The sequence below is a fragment of the Euphorbia lathyris genome, chromosome 1 (assembly GCF_963576675.1).
Source record: "Euphorbia lathyris chromosome 1, ddEupLath1.1, whole genome shotgun sequence".
NCBI lineage: Eukaryota > Viridiplantae > Streptophyta > Magnoliopsida > Malpighiales > Euphorbiaceae > Euphorbia > Euphorbia lathyris.
Genome location: NC_088910.1, coordinates 43,109,036 through 43,127,218, shown reverse-complemented (window position 1 = coordinate 43,127,218; position 18,183 = coordinate 43,109,036). Strand labels below are relative to the sequence as shown.

Here is an 18,183-nt window from a genome sequence, read left to right as displayed (position 1 = left end):
ATCCTAAACCCTTAATTTATAAATTCCAATTCTTAAAATAGATTAAAAGTGATGATTTTATTAGTTTGACATAATTACAAATTAAAACTTGATATAATTGTAGATAGTTTTTTTTTGGTAGGAAAAAGAAGGAAAAAACAAAACACCATAATAAGTTAGCCCGAGATTAGCCTAGGTAAGCTAACTTCCACATTATCTTCCGAAAGCAAAGACAAAAGGAAATCAGGGGGAGACGAGAAAATCGAGACACCCAAAGCTCTCTCATGGCCTTCTGCAGCAAGTCGATCTGCCACCCGATTCTGCTCTCTGTAAACATGGCAGAAGTTGATACTATCGAAAGAGGAGCAAATCCTTCTAATTGCCTTGACTAAATTATGGCTCCCTAAGCATATAACCCTTTTATCAAAAATTAAATTGACTGCTTCGAGATTGTTTGACTCCACAAGCAGCTTCCTAATCCCTAGACCCTCTGCCATCCTAAGCCCAGAAAAGATACCCCAGAGCTCAGCAATAAACGAAGAGCCCAAGTCCAGATTTTGAGCAAAACCAGACAACCAAGCACCTCCAGCATCTCTTAAAACACCACCACCAGCAATTCAGCTATAAAGTTGGTAATATTTGATAAATAGATCTAAAATTGACAAACTATTTAGGTGTTGAAACTGATTATATTTAGATTATTTTTTTTATAGGAAAGGAAAGGAAAAAACAAACAAAAAAACAGCCCAAAACCTAACCGGGGATTAGCCTAGAAAAGCTAACCCCTACAACATCATCCAAAAGAAGAGAAGACAGAAACTCAGAACATATATAAACATATTTAATTATATTAAAAACATATATAAATATATTTAATTATATTAAAAATAAATAAATAATATACATAAATTGTTCAAAATTTAATATAAAACCAAAAAATTAAAACAGAGATCATGCCCACATTACATGCTCCTCCTTCCATCTCTTGGCAGTGATATCATGTTCTGCCTGTTACTCCTGTATAGCTCATCCTCTTGTTCTTGCCATGGATATAGCTCCTCAAGGCGAAGCTCTATCGTCAGGATAAATACATGCCACAACAACTAATAAATGCATAAATAAATTAGAATTAAACATGGATAATTGTCTAGCAAAAAATAGATAAATATTAGTGGCAAATCTAACCATGGAAGTGGGATATGTAGGGCAAGAATTGAGCTTACCAAGAGAGATCAACCCTCTAGGACTAACATTTGGGTGATATATCTTAGTCCTAAATCAAACATGAGAATAAAGATAAATTGATCAGTGTATGCAACTATTTTATGCATGGTATTATATGTACTGTTAAAGTCTTAATAAGCTTAATCTAATTCATTTTTTTTATTACCCTTGGAGGTTTGAAGGGATAATCAAGAGGGAAGCACAAATTAAGTTCAAAGACTCATCCTTCGCAGGGGGTGTATTGAGGGCCTTTCATCTTTACTTCCCAACAATATTACCCTCCATTGATAGGACCTGCATGCATCAAAGATAAATAAGAAGAAAAATAGGAAGAAGAAGAATGTAAAAGAAGAGTAATCAGAAACAGAGATACCTTAAAGACCCAATAGTCACATAAGTGACTCTTGTTTGAGCTTAGTCAAGTCTAAATCCATGCGGCTTAAAGCCATTGCCATTAGGTAAAATATATTCTCAATCAACTTTTCTAGGATTACAGAAATGGTAAAACAAACTCTCATTTCGTAGTTGGTTTGATGGTGGAAAGTGAAAAGGTAGGTTGAAGGAGCCCAATTGAATCAAACGGTGCAATGTAATTAATTTTCGAATTAGTGTGCCTTGGAATTTTAACAATTATCTCTAATATCATGATTGCTTTTTTGTGCAGGTATATTTCGACCATTTGGACTACTTTTGTTAGGAATGAAGATGATTACTTAAATTCACATCACAAGACTAAAGATATTATTTATATTTTCTTGTATACAAATCTTGATTTGATTGAATACAGATTTTGATTGAATACAGATTATAAATTATATGCACATTACAATTATGATTGAATACAAATTACAAATTTTTGGTATATAAAATTTTATGTGCATATTTATTTCATGCATGATTGACGTAAAAACATGAAATTGGTTTATATACCAAAGTAATAAAAACCAGAAAACGACTTATAAGCCAAATTGAATTAAAAAATATCATCTTAACATTAATACAAATACAAAAAATGAATAAAATCTGTAATCTGAATAAATATACATTGACATAATTGATTAAGATTTATGTCATCTGAAACACGCTACAATGACAGACTTAAATATGCAAACTGTTATCACGATAAATAAGAAGCCAATTTCCAATAAAGTTTTTGACATATTTATTAAATAGGCTGTCATTCAATGGTCATCGAGTTGACGGGAGTTAATAAATATACCATTATCATAATGTGCGTAAGATGACAAAGAACAAATAGGTTGATATCATATGACATTATTTCAAATGATAGGAGACAACCGTCATCTGAAGCACCATCAAATAGCAGCAAGCTCCGTGACAGTTTTATTTTCGTCGGGACGATAATTTTTAACCGTCTTCTAAAGGGGTGAGCAGAACCGAACCAAAATTCACAACCCGAAAAAATCAAACCAAAAAACTCGAACCAAACCGAACTAAATTGTAATTTGATTTGGTTCAGTTCTTATTTTTCAAGTAGTTTGGTTTTTGGTCGAAGTTATATTTTAATTTTTCCCCTATGTTTCCCTGCATTTAGATAGTTAAATTGCACATTTTTTTTTTTGTCTCAGTTTCTCTTTTCTTCTAATTTTTGTATTGATAACTAGCTGTTAATATCAAATTTAAGAACATCATGATACAACAATTAATCCTACTTATTGGTAGTTTGGAGCCACTATTTCCATTTCTTCAACTTCTAGATTCAATATTTTTTTTTGAAATAAAACACTTCTTAATTATTAGAATCAGAAGAAAGAACAACATTGAAATAGAATGGTGGACATGCCCATGCACCACGAACAGACTGAGAATTGACTGCCTTAACTAAAAGATGAGTGGCTGAATTCGTTGAACGTTTTACATAAGAGACTGCGTAATTGCCTAGCTCTTTTAAGATATTAACACAAGACAAAATGACCTCAAAACCAAGTTGTTTACATATTTCTGAGATGTGTTATGAGTTAGCCATTGTCTCCATAAGAAACACTAACATGAGCCTGTGGACCTGCACCAGATCCTTTAGAACACTAAGTGTTCGTGGGTTGTCCACGCCACGACAGTTCCAGCTTATAAGACTCATAACCCCAGGCGGGCTTGGACTCCGAGACCCGCCCCATATCCGTTTTTTGATAGGATATCAGATTCTACTTCCATATTAATATTCTCCATGCGTGGCCGTTTTGGATCGTGAATAAGTCCGTCTTCAATAGAGGGATTCAGACTCTCCTTATTGTTTGAACTTCAATGCAAGAGGGGCCACCACTTGTTGGTATATTCTTGTTCCTAAACGATCTGGATTTAGACTTATCCCCTGCATGAACTTCATCAATGTTTGAACTGTGTAAATTATCCTCATCAACAAACTCCAATGGATTCCTCAGCCATTTCCCCTCCAAGTTCGATTCAGTGATGGTGAATCCCTTCACATGCTTCCATATTGATACTAGCATATTCTTCATACTTTCAAGGTGTACAGATTTGGGCTGTGAGAAACTAACCAACAGCAAAGTAGAAACCTTGATTCCTAGGATTAACAACATGTTCTTCTCCCAAAATCACCATTTGTTCCTCCTCGTCTTCTAAACATAATCGGGAATAGGCCTCTATTAATCCATTCCCTTTGTCTATTGAAAATCATGTCGAAACCCTAGCTTGTAAGGTAAGTATCACATAAAATATAATTAGGTTAAAAACTTCTCAAGAGAGAAGACGACAAACGCTCCAACAGGAGGGACTGAGAGCTAGAAGTTATTTAAACAGAAAAGATGTTTAAGAAAAGAAAAAGATGAACAAACAAAAAAAAGACAAGAAGCAAAGATAAAATCTTTAAGAAGCAAAGAAAAAAGGCAATGGAGTAGAGAAAGAAAAATGAGGAAGAAACAATGAACTGCATAAATGGCAGAAAGAGACTCTCATCGGAATGGATTTTAGTTCATATGCACTGGTTTCATTTTTTTTTTTTTTGAAACACATAGGTTAGATTCAATATCTATTCACATCTTGTTTGGACATTTTATTCTTTTTCGTTTCTGACATTACAGAGCCTTTCTTAGAATTATCTTTATTAAATGAATTTATTCATAATTAGGAGTACCTTATAGAATAATAAATAAATTAATATAATAAGCACAACATATTGAATATAAACACCAAATTTATTACATTTGAAATCAAACAAATTAAGTTTTATTAATAATAATCATAATATTTATTTTTTATTATTATAAAGTGATAAATGGAATTTACAGAATTTTTATTCGGTTTTGACATGAATCAAACGGAACCACATTTTAATTTGGTTTGATTCGGTTTTGAATCAAACCGGACCATACTCACTTGTAATTATCAGCATAGTAAAATTTGATTTTGAATTGTTAATTACTTTAAATTATCCATATTTTCCATAGATATATACTCGTATATGCATCAGACTCTATGATTCAATAGAGGGATGTAGCAGTAAATGATTGAAAAGTTTTACATGCACAAGCTCCTGCATAATCAACTTGTAACCAGTTCTTGTATTTATTTATACAATGTATGTCATCACTTCACTTGCTTTTATTCAGACCAAACAAAAGTACGTTGATTATCCAATTTGATTCATTTATCTAAAATAATTCAACATATTCGTCTTTTGATATTTATTATATATCTAAAATAATTATAAAATATACTTATAATTATGAAATATAAATTAAAAAACTTATAGGTAGGTGTATAATTAATTTTAGGGTCGATGATTGTTTATAAAGTGAAGAAATAATTGTATAATTAATGGAAAAAGACATAGAATTTGAATAATAATATGAAAAGACAGTTGAGAAAGAGCTATCAGAAAAAGTGAGATGGGAATATAACGTTTTCAATTTTCATTCTTCAAAAAGAAACGAATACAATACTTGTCGTTTTAACATTAATTAATTTATGAAGAGAAATATCCAGTCTGGAATTGCCACTATTACTATATTAGTTATATATATAATCTTGAGGGACATGTATGGTCTGGTCTCTATTTTCAAATTCTCAATCTATTCAAAAAGTTAAATAAATTTTATAATTTTTCAGGCTATGCTATTTCACATCATCATCGTCTTATGAAATGATTTCCATAATTAAAACACACATAAAATAACATATTTTTATTTAAGTTGACAGATTGAGCAGAGCAGAAGCAGTCATTTCATGAAACATAGTGGATATATAAGCTGTTCTTTTGGAGCTAACTTCTATGAATGTTTTTTATTTTTAGTTTCCTTGTTTGTCTTTTATAGTCAAACTTTGTTCTTCGTCTTGTCGTTTAATACATATGGAGGAATCTCTGTCTTCTATGGGACCCTTGATCAAAAGGGAATCTGATGATGTACATATTTATACCAATCTGGAAAACAAGTGATGGATGGATGTAAACAGATATAAATTTACTTTTTCAAGAGGAGGTTTCCGTAGGATAATTTTCGCATAGGATCATAATACAAAACTTGAGGGGCCATAGTGTAATTTATCCTTGAAATTTCTTAAAAAAGATGCGTCTGCCGGGAGTCGAACCCGGGTCTATTGCTTGGAAGGCAATTATCCTAACCGTTGGACTACAAAAGCTGTTGATGTTAGATGTCTATTCACACTTATTTAATCATGACAAAAGAAGAATCTTACATTAAATAAAGGGTAAAGTTCAAATAAAACCCTGTGGTTTCACTAAATTTCAGATAAAGGACTGTGGTTTACTTTTTGTCAAAACGAGGATTGAGGTTTTTAACTTTAACAAAATAAGGACTTTTTCGATTCATACTATTAAAATCACCTTTGACGACTTCAAAAGTGACATATTTTAAGAACTACTAATATTCTAAGCAACTTTAATTCTTCAACTTTTTTATTTTGAGATTGTTTAGATGATGTTTGATAAAGAGAGAGAAAGTTAATGTTTAAAGAGAGAAAGTTCCGAAAAAGATGATTTTCGAAAATCGAAAATGTAGTTCCATAGAAAATATGACATTAAACAATTTTAATTCTTGAAAATTTTCATTTTCAGGTCGTTAAAGATGGTTTTAATAACATTAATCCAAGTTTGAAACCTCAATCCTTGTTTTCACAAAAAGTAAACTACAGTTTTTTATCTGAAAATTAGTGAAACCACAAGGGTTTTATTTGAACTTTACCCTTAAATAAATTCTAAAACTTGGCCTACTAGATTTGGTGCTGTTCTCCAAAGCTGAAAATGAAGTTTGATGAAGAAAATTATGACTTTCAGTAGACAACTTGCATAGCTCAGCTTGTTAGGAGAAATTAAGATATAACATATTAAGGTATTTCAATTTGGCAAAAATGTTATTGTGGTTGAGGTAATCTTGTTTATCAGCTTCTTACTTCTGATAAATTATAGGTAGGATTTATATTTCCATAATAACATGACCAATGACTGGACGTCAACGTTACTTAATTTTTGGTAATTAAAGCGAAAAAAGTTAAAAAATTTATTGGATAAGAGGTTAATTCCGCGGTTAAAGTTGGCTTGGGACATCAATTTGTCACAAAATGGAAATTATATACAATTTGGTGTTTTTAACTTGTGATTTTTAGTTAAATTGATTCAAAATGGCACATCATCATTAAAAAAAAAAATTTATAAAAATGGATCAAATCAAGGCCCATTTACATATTTAACTCATTTACTCAATCTATTATATATTTTAGACTTTATTTTTGTGACTTTCCCAAAATACCCTAATCTTTCATCTTCCCCTTCCCATTTCTCTTCCAAATGCACGATTTTTGTGGCTTCACCCAAAATGGCTCCTCCTCCTCCTTCCACAGGATCTAACCTGCAAAATCTTCAACACGTTTTCCCCACCTCTCTCTCCATTCTCGACTAAGACAACGTCGTCTACAACCAATCCATTAGACCTATTACTTTTACCTCCGTCGGGCCATAAAGATGGCAAAGAATACCTAAAAGAGAATTTAGACGTCGCTTTCTGAGACTGTGCGGCAGTCACAGTAGATTTCTCTCGATTCAACTTACTTACATGCAATGTGTTTATACGAGCCTCTAAAGATCCACCGACGGAGATCGGTTGAGCAATACCGTGAATCTCTGTTTTTAAATAGAGAGTATCCATTTCCGATTAATGTTAATTTTGGCTTTGAGTGATATTTATATACGGAAGAAGAATCAGGGGAAATAGGTTGAGCGATTTAGAAAATGAAAGCTAGCGTGCAACACCGCGGATTAAGGCGTTTACGATCGATTGTTATGATTTGAATGTTACATCTCACTTTGCATATTGTGCAATATGCGAAGTCTGCTAATTAGCATATTTTGATAATGTTATGATTTTAATGTTGTTATTGTGGCAATCTTGTTGTAAATTTTGATAATGTTATGATTTTAATATTAGAATCCGTTGTTGTTTGTCATTTTTTGTTATATACCACTTAGTGAATTTTGTTAAAAATACATCCAGACTTCGCATATGCTAATTAAAATCATCAATTAAATCAAACATTCGCTTCGCAGTTTTCTCATATGTTAATTAAAATTATAAACTAAACCAAACATTAGCTTCGCATATGCTAGAATCTGCGAAGTCGGATGGGAGGGAGACAGCCGCGCCGTAAAATTACAAACATATTGAGGGTATTTTAGGAAAGTCACACATAAACAGTCTAGATATGTAGTAGGTTGAGTAAATAGGTTAAATATGTAAATGAGTCTCCCATTTGATCCAATCTTGTAATTTTTTCCAAAAAAAAAAGACATGTATCAATCAACCATCAATCATAATGTTGATAAGGATACATAAGTAATTAGTCACTCAGTCAAGATAAGCTTTGAATCAGTCCTTTGTAATTTGAATTAGTCTCCTGTATTTTGAATTATCATATCTTCTGTTGTAACAAACAATCTTGTGCAGCTTATTTAAAGCTAACCCAATATACTGAAATGATCATTGAGAGTTCAATTCTATATGGTATCAGAGCCTTCACGTGGTTTAATCAACCCCGCTCCTTTCTCTCTCTAAAATTTTGAAACTCTCTCTCTAAAATTTCCATGGCTGCCGCAAATGGAACCTCCTCCGCCACTCTCAATTCAACAAACACAACATCTCATCATCCATTCTCCTCCATTTCTACCCAAATTTCAGAAAAATTAACTTCCACAAATTATTTATTGTGGAAAACTCAATTGATGCCTGTTATCAAAGGCCAAAGGTTGGCACATCATCTTGATGCAACCAAAACACCACCACCAAAACAGTTGCCCACCGGAGCTGATAATCCGGAGTATGATATCTGGGAACAGAAGGATCAACAAGTTCTGAGTCTGTTAATTTCTTCTTTATCATCCAGTGTACTCTCACAGGTTGTTGGTGCTGAAACAGCCTCTGCTGCTTGGAATAAACTAACTAAGGCATATGCCACTAGTTCCCGGTCACAGATACGTGACCTTAAACATCGCCTTCACAATCTTCGTAGAGAGAATGATAGTATCTCTGTATATCTGCAAAAAGCAAAATCAATCAATGATGAATTAACCGCCCTTCAAAATCCGATCACTGAAGATGATCTTGTTGCTGCTATTCTTGATGGTCTGGGCACTGCCTATAGACCATTTGCTCATGCTCTTGAGGCTCGTCTAGAGTCAATTTCCTTTGATGATCTGACATGCCTTCTTCATAGTGAGGAAAGACAGCTAAATCGGGAAAATTCATTTTCCTCCTTTTCCCCTTCTGTCAATTACACAGCCCGAGCACCTAACCGTGGGAGAGGCAAAAGTCGATATTACATCCCAGGCCGTAGCTCCCACTACGATTCTCACTCTGGTAGCCGACCATACAACAGTACCTCGACTCCTCTAGACGTTTCCACTCTCACATGTCACAACTGCAAAGGTACTAGTCACATATCTCGACAATGTCCATCCCCAAAATTCAATCGTAACACCCGTGGCACATTCAAACCAGCTTCCAATATGGCTACCACCTCAAACACCACCTCATCAGATTGGCTCATGGACTCCGGTGCAACTCATCACTTAACAGCAGACTTGGATAATCTCCATGTTCATAGCGAATATGATGGCCCAGAACAAGTTGTAGTAGGTAATGGCTCTTCTATCCCAATTACTCATGTCGGTCACTCTCAATTTCCTATTCAAAATATGTCTGTTGTTTTTCAGAATATTCTTCGAGTCCCTGAAACTGTCAATAATTTGTTATCAGTCTCGTCCCTAACCCGTTCTAATTCTATTTCAATAGAATTCTTTGCTGACCATTTTATTTTGAAGGATTTGAAGACAAGGAGGGAAATCTATCGAGGAGTTATTAAAAATGGCCTCTACACCATGTCACTACCATCATCAAATCAAACTCCAATTCAAGCTTTTAATATTAGTCTTCCTTTATGGCATGCTCGCTTGGGACATGCTAATTATCCTATTGTTCGAAAAACACTTGCATTGAATAATCTCTCATTTGATGATAATAAAAGTACCCTTTGTGATTCCTGTTGTGTTAGTAAGGCACATCGCCTTCCCTTCAATTTATCCAATTTTGTTGCATCTAATCCTTTGGAATTAATATGTTCTGATGTATGGGGACCTGCTCATGTTCTTTCACATGATAATTATCGCTTCTATGTACTTTTTTATGATCACTATAGCAAGTTTACTTGGTTATTCTTTGTTCGTTATAAATCTGAAGTGTTAAGTGTCTTTATCAAATTCCGAACACTAGTTGAAAAATTCTTCAATAGGCCTATTCTAAATTTTCAATCAGACTGGGGAGGGGAATTCCAAGCTTTAACTAATTATTTAACAACCAATGGCATTAATCAAAGGGTTTCCTGTCCTTATACACCCGAGCAAAACGGTAATGCTGAGCGAAAACACAGACATGTTGTTGAAACTGGCCTATCACTTCTTAATCATGCAAAACTTCCACATAAGTTTTGGACTTATGCATTTGATTGTGCAATTTATGTGATAAACAGGTTACCCACAAAATCAATCACTTATAGCACACCATATGCCAAACTCTTTGGTTCTGCACCTGATTACAATTTATTGCGTCCTTTTGGTTGTTCATGCTTTCCTTGGTTACGTCCCTATAACTCCAATAAACTGCAGCCCCGTTCTAGAAAATGTGTGTTTCTTGGGTATAGTAAGGTTCATAAAGCATACAAATGCTATGATTTACTTGCTAACAAAATGTTTATCTCACGCCATGTTATTTTCAATGAACAGGAGTTCCTATATCTGTCGTTAACAAATGAGTTGCAACGTGTGTCTATGACTGATCCAACCTCTGCACCACTCACCATAAATTTCCCAGCATGTCGAGAACCATTCGTGGCTATTCCTTCGGCTTCAGAACATACTGCTGCCCCAACACACCGACTGAACAACAATACTGTTCCCTCGCACCAACCTGAACACCATGTTCCAAACTCACCTGATGCCATTCCTTTACATATTAATATGTCAGTACAACCAGCAGCAGCCTCCCTAACAGATTCAGCCCCACCGTTACAAAATAGCCCACCAAACCCGATAACACAAACACAGCCAACAACAGCCCCCATACCTCCTATAACCATAACCCACACACATAGAATGGTCACACGGGCACAAACTGGATCACTAAAGCCTAAATCCTATCCAGCTATAACCAACATTGACACACCTTCATGTTTCACAAAAGCATTGTCTCAACCCGAGTGGAGAAAAGCTATGCAATCAGAATACAATGCTCTAATTGACAATGGTACTTGGGAATTGGTTCCAGAACACAGAGCTTCCAATAAAATTGGAAATCGATGGGTCTTTCGTGTTAAGCTAAAAGCAGATGGGACTGTTGATCGGTACAAAGCACGACTAGTTGCCAAAGGTTATCATCAACGGCCAGGCCTTGACTATGAACAAACGTATAGTCCTGTCATCAAACCAACTACAATACGTTTGCTATTATCTGTTGCAATTATGCATTCTTGGAATGTGAAACAAATTGATGTGAGCAATGCATTCCTCCATGGTATATTGGATGAAGAAGTGTACATGGACCAACCGCATGGTTTTGTCAATCCCGACTTCCCAAATCATGTCTGTAAGTTAAGAAAAAGTCTGTATGGCTTAAAACAGGCTCCAAGAATGTGGCATCGATGCTTAACACAGGCTCTTCTAGCCCTTGGTTTTATTGGCTCAAAAGATGATTCGTCACTATACTGCTTTAATGCTAAAAATGTTCAGCTTTATTGCTTAATTTATGTTGATGACATATTGGTAACGGGTAACTGTGCAAAGGCGATTGACAAGGTAATCAGTCAACTTCAGCAGAAATTTGCAATTAAGGATCTTGGCAGACTCTCTTATTTTCTGGGCATTGAGTGTTCTTGGGATAACAACTGTCTGCATCTCAATCAACATAAGTACATCAATGATCTTCTGGTAAAATCGAAAATGGCAGATTCAAAGGGCATCTCCACACCCTCTTGTACATCAACAAAACTCAACAGAGATAGTGGTGAACCTTTTACAGATCCTGGACTATACCGCAGCATCGTGGGTGGGTTGCAATACGCGACCATTGCACGACCAGACATCAGCCATTCAGTGAATAAAGTCAGCCAGTTCATGCACAACCCATGTCTTGACCATTGGAAAGCAGTAAAACGCATCTTGAGGTACCTCAATTCTACTTCTTCACATGGTATTCTTTTTCGCAAAGGGACCTCACTTGATATTATTGGTTACACTGATGCGGATTGGGGTGGTGATATCGATGATAGAAAATCAACGACTGGCTATGCTGTTTTTGTTGGTCCAAATCTGATTTCCTGGCGCTCTAGAAAACAACACACTGTGTCTCGGTCCTCAACCGAAGCCGAATACCGAGCATTAGCGTGTCTGTTGTCTGAGGTGTTATGGCTGCGTATGCTCATGAGTGAAATCGGAATTCCACCTTCCAAACCTCCCGTACTATATTGTGATAATCTTGGGGCCACTTACTTAACGGTCAATCCTATCTTTCATGATCGATCCAAGCATCTTGAAATTGATTTTCACTTTGTCAGAGACAAAGTGGCTAAGAAGGAAGTTCAAGTCTGCTATATCCCAACTCTAGATCAAACAGCAGATATTCTGACAAAGCCATTATCTAAAGCGCGTTTTCAACTCTTACGGAGCAAATTAACAGTGACACCACCATTAATTTGAGGGGAGGTGATAAGGATACAGAAGTAATTAGTCACTCAGTCAAGATAAGCTTTGAATCAGTCCTTTGTAATTTGAATTAGTCTCCTGTATTTTGAATTATCATATCTTCTGTTGTACCAAATAATCTTGTACAGCTTATTTAAAGCTAACCCAATATACTGAAATGATCATTGAGAGTTCAATTCTATAAATGTCACTTTGATAAAGAAAAATACTAAATTGCAAACTAACAAACTAAATTAGTGCTTTAGAAAAAAATTGATTTGCCAGCCAGCCTCATTAAAGGAACAAATTGACCATTTATCCCAAATTTCTTTGCTCCAGTTTTAATGTAAATTAAAGTTGAAAGAAGTACCACGATGTTATTAAGACATACATGTTTCCTTAATAAGAATATTATGCATATCAAATGATAAAGTGATAAAACTAGATATCCTATAGATTAATTAATTATAATATTATATATTGAACAATTTGTGATTAGTGATCTTCATGGAAGAAAGTAAATAACAAGTTATTTGGTTACAGAAGTTCAATAAAAAGGTAGCATTAGAGTACAGTTCAGTATGTTAAGGGTGATTCCAATCTGATCAACACCATAGGTTCTTCTAGGAACAGCTTGATACTAATCTAGGTACACGGAACGTACATTTGTCCGGATTGAGTTTCAGGTCATACTCTCTCAAGGTTTTGAAGACTACTTCAAGATCTGTGCCTTGTTGTCCGACCATTTTGCTTTTTACAATCATATCGTCAACATATATCTCATTTTTTCTCCACTGATTGGCGGCGTGTTGTTATTATTATTAATTATTTTTTATGATAAAAATTCTAAACTATTGGCGGGATTCAAACCCCGAATCTCTTGATCTCGAAGACTTTGTGTAAAGTCCTGGTCCAATACCATGTAGATATTGTCCGCTCTGGCCCAAATCCAACACCTTGGGCCTCACGGCTTTAAAACGCGTCTAAATGTATTGGATTCACATCTTACTAATAAGTCTCAATCACTCCCTCTCCATTTCTGATGTGGGATTCAGTTCATTCCTGCCCCATCGCCATCCCTTAGGACCGCTTCTTGCTCAGGCCTTCTTACCCCGGCGCCACCCACTCCAGACCGGGTCGTTACACTTTTTCATCTAATAAAATGGTTTGTCAGTTACAACAAGGAAAAGTTGCAGCCCCCAAAGTTTTGACCATTTGGAGGCCTTTTCCGCTATGAGAAAGAGCTCTGGCCAGCAGAATTAGGCAGTGGTGGAGCCGGTGGCAATGATGGAGTCAGAAATATACATGCTATGCTATGCTATGCTCCTTTTCTTTTTTGTTTTTGTTGGCTTCGAAGGATACTTAGCTTCTGCTACAATTTGCTTATCTTCTACTACCTCTTTTTCGTCCAAAAAAAAGTAAAGGTTAGAAGGTAAGATAGATAAGGACTATACACAGAGAGCATTAAATTCTTATTCTTCTTATGTTATCCCAACTTCAATAAATTCTCTACAATGGACCACTCTGGTTCCAATATAAGTTTGGTTGTTCACTATTGTAGAAATTTTCCTATATATGGATCCAGAACTGAAATTTTCCTAAGTAATTACAATTTAGTAGAATGAACGGATAATGGTTAAATTTGACGTTAACGTTTTTAGTGAAGTGTAGATTTCGTCTTAGCATAAATTATTCAAGAGTGAGTAGGCATAACAACACCCAACAACACTTTTACTTGACATTAGAATTTAGAAATAGAGTGTAAAAATATCGTTATTGTTGATAGCAAAGAATATTACTATTTTATCTGCAATTTTGACAAGTTTGGTAAATTTGAAAAGTAATTCATCAAATTGTTTTCTCAATCCCAAATCTTGTCATTTTCACTGCACTTAAATTAATAACATGTCACAAATACAAAAATATATGAAAAAAGTAAAAAATTATGAAATTACAAAAAGGAATTGAAAAATATTTTTTTTTGAGAACCAATTGATATAACTGATACGGAATATATAAATAAAATATCTATATTTTAATGATGTTTAAAATTGTTCAAACTTTTTAATGTAGTAATAAAATTGCTATTGACTGTGACATTTATATTGCATTATTTTGTATGTTAGCAAAATTGCTCTAGACAGTTAACTGTTAACGTTAAAATCAAGGGGAGATTGATGTTCATTTTGGCGAACGCCGAAAAATCATGCGGGAGTCGTGCACTTTGTCCATAGAATTTATAACGTTGGGTACAATATTAGAAGAAAGAAAATACTAGTAGCTAGCTGAATTGATATTTTCAAATAAGTATAGGAGGCTATTTGTCACACCCGACCCTAAACGGCATCGAGTATGAACGGAAGACAGGATAACCAACTTCTAACAGTCCAAAAACCCAACTTAATTATTTTCGAATAAATAACAATTTATTCGGACTACCTAAAGTTTATTTAGTTATTTGGCTTGAACTTGATAATTCTATCAAGCTTCCTACGTATCCCGAACATCTTTTGATCTTTAAATCGAGAATCAAAGCCACGTAGTTCTACCTATTTTAGATAGTTCTCTTAACTTATTGAGTCGTTTTAACTTGTTGACACTCTAATTGACACGTTGATGGTTCAATTATATACTTCACTTAATTCAGATCCTTTAATTTATAATTTTCTATAAAATTTACCCAATTCTTTTAATTTACATCTAAAAACATAAAATTGAACTTAATAATATACCAAAAATTTATAATTAGTTAACACTCAAAAATTTATCATTTTTTTTAACACCGACGTGACACTATTTGATAAAATGACCTTGATCAGTCTTATCATTATCATGCATCCTTAATTAATTCAATTTTTTTTATGGACATTTATACATGTTTATATGATTTATCTCATCATACATAATTCTTAAGCAAACCTTTTTGTTCATTAGTCAATAAGACCCAGTCTTTTTGAATAAATATATACAGTGAAAGGCCTAAGCTTTTTTTTTTCTTTTTTTGTCTAGACCAATGAGGATGATCGAGGACAGTTTTCACCCCCTCACCGATATATTTTATGGGAATCGAAGGCATTGATTGATTTTTTTTTTATTAAGAAGATGAGCTTAATTATATGGAATAAAGTGAAAAATATCCATAATTTTAATAGACAGGGGTAATTTTATTTTTATAACGTTTAAAATTGTATAATTTTACCCTAATGTCGATAGCTAAAAACAATTTTACTTCTAAAGTTGGCAAGTTGTATCAATTCAAGACATTATTATAAAACACATGCACGTAATTGATTTTAAAAACAAAAAAAATCATAATTTTTGTGATTTAATAATAGAATTGAAGATTAATATTTTTAAATTCGGTGAAATATTTGATTTTTTTATCCAACTCGTATAAAATACAATATATTATTTTATAAAAATTCACGTTTAAGCATATGTTTGTGATCTGTTACTAATTGGTAATAAAATGACGCACATGTGAAGTGTATATGACAAAATTCGTGACCGAAAAGTCAATTTGATGAATAATTTCTCCAATTGATCAAATTTGTCAACATTAGAGATCAATTGCTCTTGACTGCCAACGTTAAGAATAAATTTGCACAATTTTAAACATCATGATATTAGAGATAATTTTATACTTTATCTTAATTATTATTGTCAAGTGTGGTTGAGAATTTGAGTAATTGTTTCATGTTATACTTTATATTAGATATAGCATGGATTAGGGTTATTATAAAATTAAAATGAGTACATGATTAAAAATAATTAATTAATATTGGTTGGGGGTATATAGAGCCATGTGAAAGTCGCTAACAATCTTTAAAGCTTTTAGAAAGCTAAAATTAGAATCAGCTTTTGTTTCATAAAGATATAGAAAAAGAATAGAACATGCTCTCCATAAAACAGATGTCTTCAACTTCATCATCAATTTGCAATGTTCCTTTCCTTTTTTTTTTTTTTTTTTGTACTATGAATTCATCAATTAATTACTCATATAGAATGACCCATTCAAGGCCCAACACGGGTATAACAAACGAAGAAGATTAAAGATTCTCGTTAGAATGAAGAAGATGAAGTTACAGTACGGAAAAGATGGAGATACAGGGAGATGGAAATGAAGGAGGCGAAAAGATTACCGAAAAAAATAGAATGTAAAAAGGTAAACCTAAAACAAAACATAAGATTCTTTATATATAAATACAAAAGACAATAATGCCCTTAATCATTTAGAAAGACTAATCCGAATGAGTACACCAATCTTTGTCGATTATAGGCTAAAAAAGCTTTGTAGATAAAGCTTTTGTAAAGACATCATCAATTTGATTTGTAGTAGAAACATACAAAGGACGAAAAAGGCCTGTTGTCGACTTTTCTCTTACAAATTGACAATCGATTTCAATGTGTTTCGTCCTCTTGTGGAAGGTAGAATTGCTTGTTAAATAAATTACAGACTAATTGTCGCAAAAGAGTGAAACATGGTGTTGATGTAATAACCGGAGTGCTTGTAAAACGTATACCAACAATTGAACTTTGGCTGTAATAGAAGCCATGGATCTGTACTCAACTTATATAGATGACCATGAAACTGTAACTTATTTCTTGCTCTTTGATGCGCGTTTTACGTATACGTGCATGTGAAGGCAAATGTATCTTAGTCGTGTATCAAATAATAAAGTGAAAGTAGAGTATCGTTCCCACGAGGATGGTGATTATAAGTACTAATCTCTTTGCTTACTATCTATTATTTAAACAATCAAAATGTAGAGTTTGTTGCACAACCAAGTTGAGACTTAATTTCTTCAAAAAAAAAAAGTTGAGACTTAATTAAAAAGTGAGTTGAAAATTGTACAAAATTAGATGAGAGAATACTTATAATGAAAAAAACTAAGACTCCTAGCTTCACTTAACCTCTTTGCTTAGTAATAATACTTAACCCATTTTAAGTTGTTTTGTCCTTTTTAAGATGGAGATTTTTCTTATTAACTAATAGATTTTTGAAATTGGCTCTAAACTCTCGATTAATTACTTTCCCTTGGCCCGGCTCAAGTAATTAATCTAGAGAAGCATTAAGTTTTATTAATCTAAACCTTTTTAGCCTACTTTACCTTAGTCCGGCTAAAGTGATTACTTAAGATTCAAGAAAAACCGCTTGAGTAATTAGTTCTAAACTTTCGATTAATGACTTTCCTTTGGTTCGGCTCAAGTAATTAATCCAAAGAAGCATTAAGTTTTCTTAGTTCCAAACCTTCGATTTATTACTTTCCATTGGTCCGGCTCAAGTAGTAAATCTAAGATTTGTAATAAGATTCATAAAAAAACCTTGGAAAACCAATAAACCACACTAAATGGTCATTAGGTCCAACTTATGAATTTTGATTAATCAATTTAATCACGGTCAACATAAACGATTAATTATATTCAAGTAGGAAGTTGGCCCATCTCCTACAACCATTAAGAAACATAAGTTAGTTCTCAAAAAGTATAAACATAGCGTAAATAGGTTAAACGTAATTACCACATAATTAACGTTAAGATCCGCTTTTAGCCTTAGTTAAGGGGGTTTTAGCCCATGATTAGATTAAAACACACCTTAAAAAGATAGATAATGGAGTTCATAGTAATAAAAGAGATTGAAGTTTAGAAGAAACCGTAATGACGATTGTCGAACAAACTTCTTCGATAACTTAAAACTTACTTTTACTGGATGAACTTTTGCACAAACAACACTTTAAGAACAACAACAATTACAACAACAC

General features: G+C 33.6%; 1 non-coding gene across 1 annotated transcript; it reads right to left on the bottom strand.

The window, feature by feature from the left end:
- Nucleotides 1-5,748: 5,748 nt before the first annotated feature.
- TRNAG-UCC (transfer RNA glycine (anticodon UCC)) lies at nucleotides 5,749-5,820 on the bottom strand. Its single transcript has one exon. It is a non-coding gene; the product is annotated as a tRNA-Gly (tRNA).
- Between the last annotated feature and the right edge of the window lie 12,363 nt (nucleotides 5,821-18,183).